Raw genomic sequence first — 17,850 nt, forward strand, 5'->3', positions numbered from 1 at the left:
TTCTGGAAAAGGCAAAATTATAAAGAAAATAAAAAGATCAATGGTTATCATGGACTGGAGGAATGGAGGGATGATTAAGTGGAGCTCAGAGGATTTTTTAGGGCAGTACTATATGATATTTTAATGGTAAGTTCATGCCATTATGCATTTGTCAAAACCCATACAATGTGCAACACTTGGTGTGAACCCTAATGTAAATTATGAACTTAGGGTGAGAATGATGTGTCAGTGGTAGACTCATCAGTTGTAACAAATGTTCCACTCTGGTGTGTAATGTTGATAGTGGGGGAAGTTATGCATGTGTGAGGACCAAGGATATATAAGAAATCTCTGTGCTTTCACCTCAATTTTGCTGTGAACCTAAATATACTTTAAAAAATAAAGTCTGTGTTAAAAATATAATTGGGGGGATCCCTGGGTGGCGCAGCGGTTTGGCGCTTGCCTTTGGCCCAGGGCGTGATCCTGGAGACCCGGGATCGAATCCCACATCGGGCTCCCGGTGCATGGAGCCTGCTTCTCCCTCTGCCTGTGTCTCTGCCTCTCTCTCTCTCTGTAACTATCATAAATAAATAAAAATTAAAAAAAAAATATAATTGGAAGTTGAGTAAATAACACAATAAGAGATGGCCGTTACTGCTCGACAAAACTTCACATTAAGGAATCATAAGTAATTGCAATAAATATTTTAAGAGGAACTATATATGACACCAGGAATGAAGGTTAACCTCAAACGGAAACTCTTGTACAAAAACCCATAACCATCTGATTGCATGCAAAACAGAAACTTTATAATGAATCACATGTGATTATATACATATGTTCTCTACTGAGAACAAGAGGTTACAAAAAGTAGGCTTGCTTAGTGTATCCAGTTTGCAAACAGAAACATGCTTTAGCAATAAGATTTCCTCAGCTGAAAATAGAATTTTTGTGTTCAAGTTTGATCTATACCTACTTTCCATGATGTTGAATCAGTTCCTCTCTTTAATCTTGTTCTGAGAAGCCAGAATTTTGCTGGAATATCAGGTTGTTCAAGCATTTCAGAATGTTCATGCTGAGTAACACGTATATTTGGAAAGGAATAGCAACCCTGTTTGATGTGTTTTCATGGGATAAACTCAGCATCTGTGTTCTTTTTGTTCTTTCACACCCATTTTTAAATTTATTTTAACAAGACTCCCTTCATATAGCCATGTTAGGAATTACCTTCTCCGTTGTAAAGACCAAAAAGGGGTGGGTTAGCAACAAGATCACACAGGCAGGCCGTCTAATGCCAAAGGAACACTTTGGAGAATAAAAGTTCATGGTAAAAGTAACTTTGATTCCACAGTGAAATTAACTTTGATGTATGTAAAAACATGGAAGCTCTTTCGTAGGTGGTCAGTTCGAATTCTGCATTCTCTGTAGGATAATTTCCTTCAAAGAAGTTACTTGCTCTACAGGAATTGTTTCCTCCTGAACCATGCTATCCTCCTTAGTGTGCCACATCTCATAAGTTCTCCAAACAAGTTATTCTCATAAAGTTTTTCTAAAAATACTCACAAAAAATAAAAATAAAAATAGTCACAGACTAAACATTTCATATCATAAGCCTATTTCTAACTTTTCTTGTGTATATAATAGCGTAAAATGAAAATAACTTTAGGGGACTTTTGATTTCCAACAAGATAATTATTAAAGAGAGAGTGTGGTAATGAGGTAAGCATCCCCTAAATTTCTCTCAGATGTAAAGATATTTGGTGTATATCTATGAATATTTTAAGAGATATTTAACTGCCTCAAATGTCAAGAATAGGAAAATGCCATTAGGTAAATGAAGAATGTGCTTGAACATAGAAAGAAACTGTACACCATATGAGGGTAAATCTGAAAACCATCTACAAATGAGAAATAAAAAACAATGCCAGGTTCAAGTTCAATGGAAACTCCCGCCAAGAGATCTAGCTATTACACATATGCAGAGGAATGCTGAGTATGAAGCATTACTCAATGAAAAAAAAAATACCTGCATTCCTAATAGAAGGAGCACTTTAGAAATTATATAATTTTCTCAAAAGCTTCATAAATAGTTCCACCATGTGATTTATAAAAGTACAAAAAGATCCAATATCCTCCAGTACAGTAGAAAGCAAACAGACCTAACAATTACTATACAATTTAATATATATATATATATATAATTTATTCTCTCAATTTCTGATTGGCGAGTTTTAGCCACAAAAAGTTCCAAAGCATTCAATTCTACAGAGTATGTGTATAAAACAAAAGCTTCTATATTTCAATTTATTCAAACCTTTTCAAAAAATAAATAATAGAAACAGATTATGTTTATCTGAGGACACAGCACTGACAAGAGCAGGAAGACAGATTGATGAACAAAAGTCTCTTTCTATCTCCAGACATTATGATGGATGGCAGAGCTAGACCACAAATCAAAGAGATATAATGCAATTTACAATGTTTTTAAAAGTTTTTCATCCCATTCTTTAAATTCTGAAAATGACAGAACATTTATTCTTTCACAAAATTATGTTCATAATGAAAACTTTAGAAGAAAAATAGAAGCAGGTTGATTTTCCCACTTCCCATTTTTGTGTCACGTTGTTTATGTGCCACCCAGATCCTTTACTTCCCCTAAGCTCTACTTTTTAGCAAAGCCGGTGACAAACATAGGATGTATTCTTTATCTCATTGCTGTACTCTATCATAGAAAATAAAATTGAAGGATTCAACTGGCTTCAAGTCCTTGGGGTTAGACTCATCATCAGCAAGGGTGTGAGAGCCTCAGGAGATGGTGATTTGCTCTCCTGCTCCCACTTCCATGACATCAGCTTTGCTTTTATTTTACTTGTTGGGCTTCCATGTGGATGCTTGTTTAAAGAAAGAGTTCTTCTAGTGAGGCCTGGGTGGCTCAGCAGTTGATCATCTGCCTTAGGCCTCAGGGCATGATCCCTGGGTCCTGGAATTGAGTCCCGCATTGCATTCCCCACAGGAAGCCTGCTTCTCCCTCTGCCTATGTCTCTGCCTCTCTCTGTATGTCTCTCATGAATAAATAAATAAATCTTTTTTAAAAAATGAGTTCTTCTCTATCATAGATTGTAAAAACCATTATCCTAGAGAGTTTAAACTCTCTGCATTTAAATTCATTTGACCAGATGCCTTATTTCTGTATCTGATTAATATACCAAGGAAAAGATAGGTCAGCAATAGAAGGCAAAAGACAAAGTGAGAGAGTCTGATCAATCTATGTTACATAACTCCAAGTATTTCATTTAAAAAGTACAAAAATAGGAGGTGTAGATTGGGGAAACTCCAGGCATAATTATTAAAGAAATGTCCTCATTCCCACTTTGTAAACCTTCTACTCACATGCCTTTTGAGGCTCAATATCCTACATTTTCCCTTTTTGTATCCTTATCCCAATAGCTTACTTTATTTCAATTTAAGTTCGTAGGTTGTTTTTGCATTGGTAAAGCCTTATTCGTAATGCATTGTCCTATTAATTAAAGGCATAGGAATATGATTTTGAGATCTGAAAGAGATAAAATACCTTTGAATCCAACTTCTAAGGAAGATCGACTGATAAACTTCACAAAGACTCAAAGTACAAAATATATCTGTTTATTTCCCAACAAATGTTTATTGTGTTGTTACTGAGATCCACATAGGCCTTTAAAAAAACATTCCAAGAAGACTCATAATCTCAAGGTGGAGGAATAACTGGTGCAGGTATGTCTTTCAGCCTTAGAAATCCAGAATTGCAGTTTTGTCCATTTACTCAGGAGCAGGAGGGGCTCTGTAAATGTAGAGCAAAGATCATAGGATTTGAAATCAAAGCTGCAGGTTTGAGTTCTGGCTGCACCTCTTATTAGCTGTTTGTATTCTTAAGCAAGTGACTTAATCCCCCCTGCCCCCGAAAGAAAGAAAAGAAAGAAAGAAAGAAAGAAAGAAAGAAAGAAAGAAAGAAAGAAAGAAAGAAAGAAAGAAAGAAAGAAAGAAAGAAAGAAAGAAAGAAAGAAAGAAAGAAAGGTCAAGGAATAATACCTACCTCATAGGGTTGTTGTGAAGATCAGATGAGATGATGCATATAAAAGAATTTTATATACTGTCCTGGGCTAAACACGTGTTGGTTAGATTGGCTTCTGGCAAGAAAGAGACTTCCTAAAGAAAGGGGGACTTCTACGTGTGGGTAGGCACCCAGCAGGGATTCCCTTCTGGCAGCCTTTGAAGGCTGATAAGTATCTCCAACAGCTGCTTAAGAGAATACAGGGACCCAGCTAGAGGGCAAGGGTCATGACCTTTGCCCTTTTGCTCTCAGCTCAAAGGACATCTGCTAAAGATCCCCTGCAGGGAAATCTAACTCTAAGGAGGGAGGCCCAGGGAATGTTTCAAGGGATCCTAACTCCAATAGTCAGAAGAACCCTGAGGATGTTAACTTTGTAATTAAACTTATTTTACCTATTCTATCACTTCTAATTCAAATTTAACCTCTACTCTGTTAGAATTTAAGAGGTTATATTTGTAACACATATATTAATACCCATAATTTATACTATTTGTTCATATTTATATATGTATATTTTTTACAATATATAAATTTATTATAAATGTACACATATACTGTAGATCTGTGTAATATATATCTCACATAACATATAGGTGTTCTACAGAGAAAAACAACTGGAAGAATATTTACCAAAATGTTAGGGATGCTTCCTCCTGGAAGATAAAACTTTTTTTTTTTATTTTCTTATTTTTATTTTCTTTTTTGCTTATCTCTATTTTTCAAGTATTTTTAAAATTTCTTTTAGAATGAGATATTAACAGTACAATTTTCTGGTTAAAATATATTGCTTGCATGAGTTCAACCCATTTTAAGTTATTTTTTCATCTATTAAGTGATTTAATGAATCTTGTGATAATGAATCTTGTTTTTGTTTCTTTTTTATTCTTTTTTTGTTTATTTCACTTGGATTTTCTCTTAAGAAAAGTTTATTTTACTTACATTTTCTACTACTTTCTACTTGGATTTTCTTTTGTTTCTTCTTGTTTTTCTTTTCCTTGCTATTTAGTTCCCCATTTGTTGTATTTTTCATATTGTATTTTTACTGAATATGGCAAGTATAAAGCTGAGGATTATATCCTTAAGAATTGCTCATAACTTGACCAAGGAAACTGTGCCTTTTCCCTTCCAATTAGTCCTGCAGTCACCACCTTTCACCTCGAATATCTCAGAGTAGAACTACTTAGTTTTTCAAATACAAAATTGGAAAACTAGACAGGTTAACCAACTAGAATTATCCAGCAAGCAAATATTAAATCCATCTTTAGCATCAGTAAAGATTATTTCAAAGCATAACAATACCTTCAACATATATCTGTTTACCTTCGGTCCACAGCCCAGAGCCACGATCTACCTGTCTATCTACACCTGCACTCAGAGTCAACATGCCAAAATGGAACCCATCATTCCTTCACTCCTCCAGAAAAACTATTCCTCCTTGTTCCCCTTTCTCCTAAAGAAAAGGAACTCCCCTCATGCCTTTTAGCACTCCACAGGAATTACTGACATTGCCATTCAACCAGGTGTCCAAGTCAGAAACTTGGAGATCATCCTACACGCTCCATCCTCCCTAGTTCCCATACCAAATTATCTAATTATGCCTCTTTAATGCCTGTGCAGTTCTGTGCTTTTCAAGCTGAAATATGACATCCATGGACAGTGATGTCATAACAGGTAATATATGAATGCACAGAAGGAACATAATGAATCTTCCTGGAATGCCTTCCCTCACCCTTTGTCATCTTCATATTAACAAGTGATTTTGAACATCACATTTCATAAAATAAGTGCATTCAAAATGAACGTGTTTTTTGGAGATGGTGTGTAACAATTCAAAGAAATATGGGGTCCATTTGCTATAACCCCAAAGTTTTCACAACTACTTCCTTATGTTACTGGTGTGCTTTAGCAGAAATATTTTAGAAGAATTACTCATAGTAAATCTTGGGTCCTTAAGTATTGCTCCTGACTTGACCAAGATCTTCTTCCTCTCTTTTTGTGTGGCCACATGGCTTCTTCATTTCCCACTGGGCTACTGGGACAGCCATCATAACTCACTCAGCTCCAAATATCCCCCACATGCACACTGACCTCAGAGTGCCATGTGCAAATCACTAACCTGATCTTGTCATTTTCATATACCAAATCATTCAATGGTACCTACTTCATGCAGAATACAGTAAAAGCCCCTTAGTATGACATATAGTGCTTTTCAAATCTGGCCCCTGCTCTCTCAGAGTTCTCAGCTCTACCCTCCTCCATCCCATCCTATGAGTTACTTGCAATTTGCCAACCATATGCTCTCTCAAAGACCTTTTGCATACAAAGTACCTCTCCTATATGTTCTGCTCACGTGCTTAATCAAACATACTATAATACTCAGTTCCAGCATCACTTCTGAAAGTCCATTCTGAATTTTCCAGAATTGTTTGGGTTCCTCTCTTGGGTGCCTGAATAACACTCATTCTTGGTAATCCCCAGCCACAAACCCTGTCCCCTTATACAGAGCTCCTGAAAACAGGGATCATGTGTTGTTCATCTCTGATCTCTATTGCACTCTGTCGTTCCTCTGAGATCATTGCTAAGGATACCTTCCTTTGCATCAGAGGGTCTCAAATGCACTGCATAACCAAACTGCATCAGAATTAGCTGGAATATGTTTTCAATGTAAAGATTCCTTGGTCTCTGCAATTTTGACTCAGTAGTTCTGGATTAAAGCCCTAAGGACTAAATCAAAACTTTTTAAAAAAATAATAGTAATTTTAAAACTCCTCAGGTCATTTGATGCAGCTTATCCATAGGCTAGCATTTGGACCCACTACATTCAACAACCGTGATTATCTTGATAGCATTTAAATATTAAAACAGCAACAACATACTTTTATTATTAAAGCAATTACAACTGCCTTCTTAAAATGCACTAATTTAATGGTATTCTTTTTGCTTCAGTGTGGTATTTCTGCAGTTGAATAGCTTACTATATATATATATATATATATATATATATATATATATATATATATATACTATTAGTATCGATTTCTTTTTTTTAATTTTTTAATTTTTTAGTATCAATTTCAATAAGGAAGACTGCTTCTGATTTTGTGTTCAAATTCTTGTTTTTTCTTTTTCTTTTCAAATTCTTGAGAGCTTCTTACTATAGATTCTAAATCCTTAACTACTATGGTTATGAGAGTTGTACACCATCCACTTATAAAAATAAACCCAAAATTCAGTTTCAAAATCACTGCACAGATGTTAGAGGAGGAAGATGAGTCTATTTCTTTCAGTAAAGAATCTCAGAACAACCATTGACTATTTTTCTGCTGAGCTTCTGGCACTGGCATCTTCATAGAAGAGGGAGATGGATGAACGCAAGTGATAATCTCACAATGATAAACAAGAACACAAACAAAAACTCAGATAGGGAGTTTTTCCAACATCCAAAGTTAATTCCCATCAATCACACTGGATCTGAAAACAGATATATGGGGTGTGACATTTAGTGAAATGACATTTTAAAAACCATCTGCCACATATCATAAACCCAAATAAGTATTATCCTTTTATAAAATTTATTTTCATTAGAGGCTTTAGACATTTTCCATTGCTGCCACTGTGAACTAAGATCCTAGATCTCTTTTGAAAGTAAAAGAAAATGACTTCAAAAATGCAAAGGTGACAAATTGTGTTGATAACAGATTTGATTTTTGAAAACAGCCTGAAGATGCATGGCTCCAATTCTGACAAAAAGTTGAAAAAAAAATAAAAAAAAATACAATTATATAGTGAAAATAATTTTTAACATTAGATCTAAAGCAAGCTTCAAAAGTATATATTTAAAAGGTTTACAAAAAAATAAAAAATAAAAGGTTTACAAAATGATACTATCATTTGAATAATAAAGATTCCTATGATGTATTCTAATATATTTTTAAAGTACATTTTTCCTTTTTTTTAAGATTTTTTATTTATTTTTATTCGAGAGAGAGAGAGAGAAGCAGAGACACAGGCAGAGGGAGAAGCAGGCTCCATGCAGGGAGCCCGATGCGGGACTCTATCCTGGAACTCCAGGATCACGCCCTGGGCGAAGGCAGGTGCTAAACCACTGATCCACCCAGGGATCCCCTCTAATATAATATTTATTTGTAAGTTTATGTGCTAGAAAGTGAATAAAGCCAGTATGTTATTTTATAGTCATACTTCATAAACTTTGAGATAGAAATTATTAGTTTAAGATTGGGCTTTTTCAACTACTTTAAATATTTATATAATTTCAAAATTAAATCTTTAAAAAAAGGGAGAAAAAAGTTTTTTTCCAATTTGCATAAGGATAGCCAAAGCAACAGATGGCTCCTGTCTCTGTTCTTCTCCCAGCTCTGTTCTCTATGTAGATTTTCTGTAATGTTCAAAACAATTCTTCATTGAGAGCAAGAATTTAGAAAAAGAAATAGTCAAGGTGCTAACTAAAAGAACTACTTTCATAGAAAGCAGCAAGTACTTGGCATGATAAAAATAAGTTCTGTAGGAGACTTGAGAAATACAGCGTTGCATCTGAGGTGTATCATTTCTGGATGCAAAAGATCTGCATAAGATGTAAATCATAGAGAAGGGGAGGTGAGAGGGCACCAAGATCCTCTCCATCTTAGGATCTAACTCAAATTTGGGCAAAACTGAGGAGACCAAGCTCTGAAGCCCTTCTCTCCTCCCCCCTTCAATTATTACATCCCTCCTGTTAGTGATCCTTATTAAGATATTAGCTAATTATTACTTAAGGAATACAAAGTATTCAACCCTAGCACATAATGCAGTAAATGAGCTGAAGACAAATGTCTCCCCTCACCACAGAGATAATCTCCCTATTGCCCTTCAATGGCCATAGAGCCTTGAGATTGTTCCTTCATCCTCTCCTGCTAAGTATCACCCTGAAGGTGTACTTACATTTTTGTTAAGTTTGTGAAGAGAAAACAAAGTTCAAAATTCAAGGAGGAAAAGCTAGATGTCAGATCTGAGGAGATGTTATTGTACAGACGACTTCTGACCTCATTTTTCTGACTCACACCAGGCTGGTGGCCAACAATTCCACCTCCTGGTGGTGCTTATTCACCCTGCCCCACACATCCACACTGCTTTCTCTGCACTGCCCTGGGTGAGGCATGGTGGGATTGTTGAGCAAATATGTCAGTGACATCTATATTAAAAAAAAAAAAAAGAATTCTTTGACATTGATGTTGGATGACTGAGTCAGTTTTCTAGTTTTCTCTGCTCATTTGTAGGAATAATCAAAATTGCCTCTCTCTGCTGAAGAAGTACCTTGTATCTTGACATTATTATGATAGAAACATCTCAAGGAAGGGAAGAAAGTCACTCTTTCGATGACTGAGATGTATTTCATTTGAAAGTTTAAAAGGGTGATACCTCATCTGGAAATTAAAGCATCACATTTAAGATGTATTCTTGTCAGACGCATAAATACCTAGAAGGTGTGTATCACAGAGTAATGGAGGTGGGAAACACCTAAGGCCCAAATCCTCATTCTGATAACAGATTCCTGAGCCCTGTGTTCTCTAACCAACTCTCAGTTTGAGTTTGATTCAGTACTTGTCACCTCACACTTCCCTAAATAATCTGTGTTTTTCCCCCACCTCCAAAATTAAGATTAATAATAATAAAGCTTGCAATATTTATAAATAAAATAAGTGTATTATAAAACTGAAGATTTGAGTTGAGGAATACCACTGAGAATGTTACTCACTTTTTGTCTTCCCATGTTTATCCTAGGTTGGTGTTACTTAGGAAATTGGAGTTACAGCTATGTTTTACACACATTCATATTTGATAATGTAAATGTATATTGTAGACTTTATAAATAAGACTATATATTTAGTCAAGCCTATACTTCCACAGTTGTCTTTTTCTTCATTTTTTGATAGAAACTTACTAAAAGTAATATTGCCAATGAAGGAAAGCATCCAAATTTATTCTTCAGAGCAAAATAGAAATAAAACTAATTTATGTGATTTTCAACTCAAGCAATAAAATGAGAGCATTTCATTAATTTCTGCTTCAAAGACATATTTTAGTATGACACAATCATAAATATTCATGTAATAATAATGGTAACAATAATAAGTGTCTGTCCTTTGAATGTAGATAAGTCTCCAGCTACATATGATGGAAGCTCTAGGAAAAAATTATAAAGTCAAATTAAGTATGCTGATGGCACAATCTTGATTTCTTTTTAGGTAATCTTACCTGCTTTCAGAGCACAATCTTCCATTTCTCACTTCTCGGCTCCTAGGTGTGTACTGTTCTCACAGCTGGTAAGCTCCAGGAAGGCCTGTTCCTCTCTCATCCTGACTTTTGCGATAATTCCTCAGGGCCCACTGATTGCAGACACACACTGCCTCCTGGCTCTAAGTCACCACACCTTCAGATTCCACCAAATACCAGTTCCCTTCTAGCAAGAGTTAAAACAGATAAGTTTGAGCTATCGAGCTTCTACAGAGGTAGGCATCAGTTTTTTTTTTTTGTCATTCTCCCTATTATGTACCATGAAGTGTCATCTTTTCTTAGACCCAGATTTTCCCTGTTTATACTGCAAACCACGTTTTTAACCACCCTAATAAAGGACGCAGTAGAATACCCAAGTGAGGCACAGACTGTCTCCAATGCCTAAAGAGTCCATTGAGTCACTTGGCCTCCTCTTTGATAGAGAAGCATGAAGAGACAGCAGTATTTTTCTTGACTGCTGAAGGAATTAAATATTCTGTGAATTCACCCACATTGTCTCTAAATACTTTACCTTAGTATACTCCCAGCACTCTGCAGGTGAGAAGTATTCAATAAACATCTGCTGAATTTCAAGATCACTATAAGGAATAAACCCCAAGTAGTAGCTCTCGGGCTCTGAATTAATTACTAATTATATCATCCTACTGCCCTTCAGATTCATCCATCAATGGCTTCAGCTGACATTCCTAACATGCTGGAAGTCCAATATAAGCAAAATATTCACAAAAAGACAAAACAGGGCTAAAAGTTAAACTATCAGTATCTGACATATGGATAGTGATAAGTGCTGGGACATGTGTACAAAATTTGAAAAGAAGAAATATTTTCACAAAGTTTTCCAAAATAAGAATGAAGTCAGCATTCAAACAAAACATTTGAATTGAATAATGAAGTCAGCATTGAACAAAATGTTTCTCAGACAGTACTAGTCATCAGAATTAGCTGCATAATCCAGAACAGAGAAATGCATAAAGACAGAAAACATATGAGTGGTTGCTAAGGTCTAAGGGAAGGAGAGAAGGAATGGAGCACAACTGCCAGTGGGAATGGGGTTTCCTTTTGGGGTGATGAACAAGTCCTGGAACTTATGTCACTGAATTATACACTTTAAATGTCTAAAATGGTGTATTTTATGTTATATTTTTTTAACCACAATTCTTTTTAAAAATATAACCTACAGAACAGAGAATTATTTTAAAGTTGTGGACACCAAACCCGTTTCAGGGATGGTGTGGGAAAAAACAATAAATGGTGAAACAAGAAGTATAAGTCTAAGAATATCTAAGAGAAAGGGGGAGTGGATACCTAGATTAAATGAAATCAAATTTCCATTAGAGCTTTATGTGTTACTGTGCAACCAAGATTTCACTATTTAAAAAAAAAAATCCAAACATGTAGTTCAGTGGAAGTGGTCCACAGGACTTGCAGCATGTAATTAAATTAGCCATCAGATCAAGACAGTGACTAGCACATTTCCCTATCTTTTACATGGCAGTTTACCATGGTAAAGAATAATAGTCTTCTCTTTGAAAGATAGAATTTACATAAGTGCATTCATTGTTTTGCATTCTAAAGCCAAGTTATGGCATTTAGGAGTTTATTCTTAGTATTGCCTCCTATACAATAGGTTTATAGCTCAGGGACATAATAAGTAATGGATTTAAATGATTTCTTCTGATATATAGTTCCGCCAGTAAACATGTATCCCTGTTGGATGCTCCAACATTGCTTTTTAAGAGTGAAACTCAATGAAATTACATAACTGGAGACTGTACCGAGAACCCTTGGCTGTCCTATAAATATTAATAGAATCAAAATGCAAACACGGGGACTGAGAATGCCTAGAAGTAAGAAGTCCTTGCTGAATTAGGATCATCTACAATGCTACAATATAAAAAACATTACAGTCTAAATAAGCCCCGTTTTTATTCAGTTCTATCAAGATATCTTAACTCAGAGAGGCAGTCTTGGGATAATTTAGTTTTTGAGACCATCTGTCTCTTTGAATGAGCTTTATTCAAATGAATGAATTTAAGCTAAAGCTATAAAAATTGGTCAGCAGCAACTGATTATTTGGTCAACTAGCTTCTTCCTCCTCTCAGTTTCTAGAGCAATTTTTATGCTTAAATGACCAAATAGAGTCATGGTATCATTGGGGCTTCCTCCCTCATTAGACTCAAGAGATCACTGAAGTCAGGGATGATGTCTTTCTTATGCTTGTCATCCCAGATTCTGACTTCAGAGTCAGTTGGCATTAATAATTATTTCTTTAGAAAGACAGGCTTCAAATAAGCAAAACTTTAATCAGCAAGTCTACAATGTACACAGTGGTCAGTTATGGTCTCTAAACCAGATGATAAGAAAAATTAGTATATTGGGTGCCTGAGTGGCTTAGTCGGTTAAGTGTCTGCTTTTGGCTCAGGTCATGATCCTGGGGTCCTGGGATTGAGCCCCACATCAGGCTCCCTGCTCAGCATGGAGTCTGCTTCTCCTTCTGCCCCTCCTCCCACTTGTGCACATGTGAACACATGCTCTCTTTTTCTCTCCATCTCTTGCAAAAAATAAATAAATAAAAAGTTTTTGTTTTTAATGATTATATTCCCTACAGACATATCAAAACAACAATAACACAATAACAACAACAAAACAAAACCAGATCCTACCTGAGCTCCTAAAGGGTCCCAGTGTAATAAAGAGAAGACAGATTAGGGGAATTTGGTACATTTTGTGGACTTTGTGATGGCTTTTCAGACTCCATAGTTGCAGTTTGCTTGGTTTGCTTGGTATTCTGTAACCAAAATTGCAACCAGATATTCTGCCCCAAATCCACTCCAAAGAGAGAAACTTTCTATTTCATCAGTAAACTGGTTGAAATATCTTCTCCAATATCCACTCTGTTCTATCATGTTCCTTTACCATAACAACAGTCACCTATGATGAGCAGTAGAAAGAAGGTTTCAGTTCAGTGACACTTTGGATCCTGTCTTTTTTGTGACCTTCCATAATGGAAGAACCACAAATCAAGCCAATTTATTCCAGAGGTTTCTGATCATTTCAGAAACTTCCTGCTACCCCACCATAAGCTAAATCCAATATTGTGTTTTGAAAGTCCCAAATTTCCAAAAGTGTATGTGTTTATTGGATTAAGCAGAGTGGTTTCTGATCAAGAAGGCTATAAAACGCTATTGATAAGAGAAAAAAAATGCAAGCTGGCTTAGAGAGTATCCTGGAGCAATTAGTTGAAAAACAAGAAAATCAAGAAAAATCGTCCCACAGAACACATTTACTCAGTACCTTTTTGCTTGTTCAGATTCCTGGTCAGAACAAACTAAAAATAACAAAAACAATAATGATGATGCTGCTCATAGCATAAAGAACCTTTTTTGAGGGTCTACTCTGTGTCAGGCAGTATGATAAATATTTTATGTCTATAAATACATTTAATTTCCACTTCACTTTCACTAGGCAGCTAATATTATTATCCCCATTTGTGGTTGAGGAGACTGAGGCAGGGAGAATGGGTTGAATAACTTCTGGAAACTTTACCCAGGCAGCAAATGGTGGAGGTAGAAGCCCACACTCTTACACAAAATGGCTTCTCCTGGAGTGGTGTAAACCCTGCTCCTCTTCGGAGTCTTTCAGTCCTAATCTGTGTGAATAATATGCATCCAGGTGGCTTCATATTAATCAAATATATAAAGTTTCTACTTCATGAAAAGCAGAAAAAATGTCTACAATACTATAACTGAGAAACACTCCAATCTCTCTCTCTCTCCCTGTAAAAAGCTAGACAACCTAGTAGCTGAAAAATACTGATGTCACTTGAAAGAAATTGCATCTTGTCCTGCTCTGTTGTTCTCCAATTTTGGGCCTCAACCAGTTGGAAACTGGTATGAATGTGTATAATGATGACCTCTGAATGATCATTGTGAAATGACTTTCCCTGGTAATGTTAGATTTATCTGATGATTTTAATACCCTTCATTCTAAAATGCTATTATCCTGAGTGCATGCAGGGGACAGTACACTTAGTCATAAGTGATGGATGAATTCATTATCTTCAGCCAATTTTAATGGGTCATCTAGAAAGGAAATCACCAGTCAGTTTTGGCTATTGAGCATTGCTACCTCACGTACCTTATTAAGCCAAATATAAAAATGGGTGGTTTTTCATTTTCCTGTCAGACAACAAAGGTCACTGATCACAAGCTTGAGAGACACTGAGGTTTATTTCTCTTTGGCCTGAAATAATGGATAAGCATTGAAGTTTTTACCTTTTTCCACTTCGAACTGGATATTTCAGAACTGTGCACCCTGAAAAGAGGGACGGTGTTTTGCAGGAATTCAGAATGAGGAATTCCTCATTCCTGTAGAGAAATGGAAAGTTGACGTTAATGTATTCCCTGTGTGACATTGTTAATCTAATGGCACTATTGAATCCTAAGGCTTCAGCCCCATCATTAGGAGCTGGAAGTAAACACATCAGTGTGGGATAGAAGTAGCTTTACCCATGAGTATCACAGGTTCTCTGCCACCCACAGCTACAAGAAACTGATAATATTTAACACAAAAAAAAAGTATTGTGCTCCATGTCTCAACCTAGCTTTTCTGGTCTTGGTTGGGAAATCCCAACATTTAATCTTTTAAATTATCAGCTTTCATTTGACTCATCAACTTGAACTTTTCCTCTCAGATGCAGTTCTGAACATCAGACAATCAACAGCTTTTGATTATAGTAATGGTAAAACAGGTGTATATTTTAGGATCTGAATTTGCTATGAGCTAAGCTTTTCCTGCTGTTAGTCCCTGATTGTGTAAGATTGACTTCACGAAATTTTAATGCATTTATATACTGAATAATTATTTTGCTTTATCATGAAAACGCCATGACTAACAAATTCTGTGTTAGTAAATTGTTGAATTCTGCAATGAGGATTTTTAAAGAAAAGAATTAAAGAGAGAAGCATGTTATAAATATTCTAATACCAATGTGTTATACCAGAATAACCTAGAAAAGATATTGAGACTATACTGTAATTCCTGGGTAGAATTAAAATGGAAATAGCTGCCGGAATGTTCAGAAAATAATGGAAAATTTATTTGATTTGACCCAGTTCTTCATTTTAACATCTTTAATTAAGAAATTATCATTTTACTTTGTATTGTGGTTATTGTATTCAGTAGAAAAAGCCTCTCAAAAATTAAAAAATCTTGGGAAAACCTCAATAAGTTATATTTGTAGTAGTGGAGTTGATCTATAGAAGGAGGAAGTTTGAGGAAGAAGTCTTAGCCCAGACACTCTGGTTGCCCGCTGTGGAAGTTCTCATGGACTTCTCTGGAACACCAGGAGTCTGTCTGAAATCAGTGGGCTGGCCTCATAATCTTAGCAAATAGACCATAACTTGGGGATTTGTTTTCACTCAATGATTCCTTCTTAAAGATAGTCTTTTAGGGACACTTGCCTGAAAAGTAAATGTATACCTTACTAACATTTTTCTATATGTAATGATTTCACCTGGAGCTTCTTTGAGGCTTACAAATTCTAGCTTTTAAATCCAGCTTTAAAAAATCACAAAATTTGTTCTAAATAATAAAGTAGTAAGCAAATCAGAATTTAAAAGTTATGATTAGGGATCCCTGGGTGGCTCAGTGGTTGAGTGTCTGCCTTGGGTCCAGGGCATGATTCCGGAGTCCTGGTATCAATCCCACGTCGGGCTTCCTGCATGGAGCCTGCTTCTTCTTCTGCCTGCCTGTGTCTCTGCCTCTCTCTCTCTCTCTCTCTCTCTCTCTCTGTGTGTCTCTCATGAGTGAATAAATAAAATCCTAAAAAAGTTATCATTATTTCAGAAAGCATATTTCTTCTTACTATTTAGCTATACAACAGAATAAATATATTAAATGCATAATGATAATAATTTTCTATAAAAATCAACTGAACTAGTGAATTTCATTAGGTTTGGCTTTTTTCTACAACAAGCTGAACTATAACTATACAAATATTAGTATGTACTTTTAATTAAGCGTAATTGTTTAAGAATTCTTTGATATCCGGTGTGATATTTCCTATCAGTTTATAGGTATGGGAATAACATTCAATATGTTTCCTTGTGGTAATTTTTTTTATTTTTTGTTAAAGAGTTTATTTATTTATTTATTTATTTATTTATTTATTTATTTATGACAGAGGGAGCACAAGCAGGGGGAGTGGCAGAGGGAGAGGGAGGAGCCTGACTCGCCTTAGATACCAGTATCCTGAGATCATAACCTGAGCCAAAGGTAGACACTTACCTGACTGAGCCACTCAGGGAACCCTCCCTGTGGTTACTTTAAATGATTTTTTTTTTTTTTTTAAGAGAGCACAGGCAAGTGGCGAGGGAGGGGCACAAGGGGAGAGAGAGAGAGAGAGAATTTTAAGCAAGCTCTACACCAGTGGGAGCCCACTTGACTGACCCACCCTGGTGCCCCTCCCTGTGGTTACTTTAAAACTAAAGTCAGGCAAATTTTTATCAAGTAAAGAGTGGACACGGTTAATTCTTTTCTCAGATAGAGTTAACAAAGTTAGTGGAGACAGAGTAGCTTGCTTCTTGTTCAGTAGCAAACCATGCTACTTAAAGAAAACAGGGAAGCCTAGGTAAAGAAGGAAAGCAATAGTCCTAAAATGCTTTGAAATTTGTAAAAAGCTGCAGAAATTATTAACTACAATAAGAATTTTTCCATGTCTGACTCCATTTCTCCCATGAATTGAAAATATCATCTACAAACAATTATATTCTCAGAAATACTCATTAATATGAAAACTCAAGTAAAGGCACATTTTGTTTTTCAAACTTAGAGTTATCTAGAAGTATTGAAATATATCTCAGACCTTATTTCTAAAGTGGATAGCATACTGTCCATAATTTAAAAAGCATTGCCATATTATAACTTACTAAAATAAATGTTAACAGAAGTTACCAAGGATCTTAAGCAGATGTAAGTTAGTTCCACCATATCCTATGTTTATGAATATGGCCAAAAAAATGCTTAGAGAAGATTTTAAGCAGTAGCAGATAACACAAGTCCATCTGCTTATGTCATCTGCTACTCTTTTTGTGACATGGTAAAGATTATAAAAGGAAAATCAAATTCACATAGCATTTATCTAAGAAGCTTCTATAACTGAATCCTTAATAAGAAATTTTAATTTTTTTCTTTTAGCTCTAGCAACTAATTAAAACAGCATACTGATATATTTAATGTTTCTTTGCTCAAAACAATATTTTTGTTATTCACTAACCCAATCTGATATGTTCAAATTAGTTTTTTTTTTTAAGTAATCTCTCAGCCTATCAGTCTGTGGAAACACTTGAGAACATATTTATTTGAATTAGCTCTCTAAATTTAGTTATTTTTAAGTTGTGTGTTAGTGTACAGCAGTATATACATGATCTAACAATATAAAGAGTTCTCACCATGCTCATTTAAATTCTTATCACCTTATTCATCCACTGTAG

The 17,850-nt window shown here is 35.5% G+C and overlaps 1 long non-coding RNA gene across 1 annotated transcript; it reads right to left on the reverse strand.

The window, feature by feature from the left end:
- Positions 1-3,633: 3,633 nt before the first annotated feature.
- LOC111091677 lies at positions 3,634-15,162 on the reverse strand. The gene is made up of 4 exons (XR_005376458.1): positions 14,632-15,162; positions 13,021-13,288; positions 10,319-10,523; positions 3,634-3,796 (listed from the first exon to the last, which is right to left on the reverse strand). It is a non-coding gene; the product is annotated as an uncharacterized LOC111091677 (long non-coding RNA).
- Between the last annotated feature and the right edge of the window lie 2,688 nt (positions 15,163-17,850).

Source organism: Canis lupus, chromosome 22 (assembly GCF_011100685.1).
Source record: "Canis lupus familiaris isolate Mischka breed German Shepherd chromosome 22, alternate assembly UU_Cfam_GSD_1.0, whole genome shotgun sequence".
NCBI lineage: Eukaryota > Metazoa > Chordata > Mammalia > Carnivora > Canidae > Canis > Canis lupus.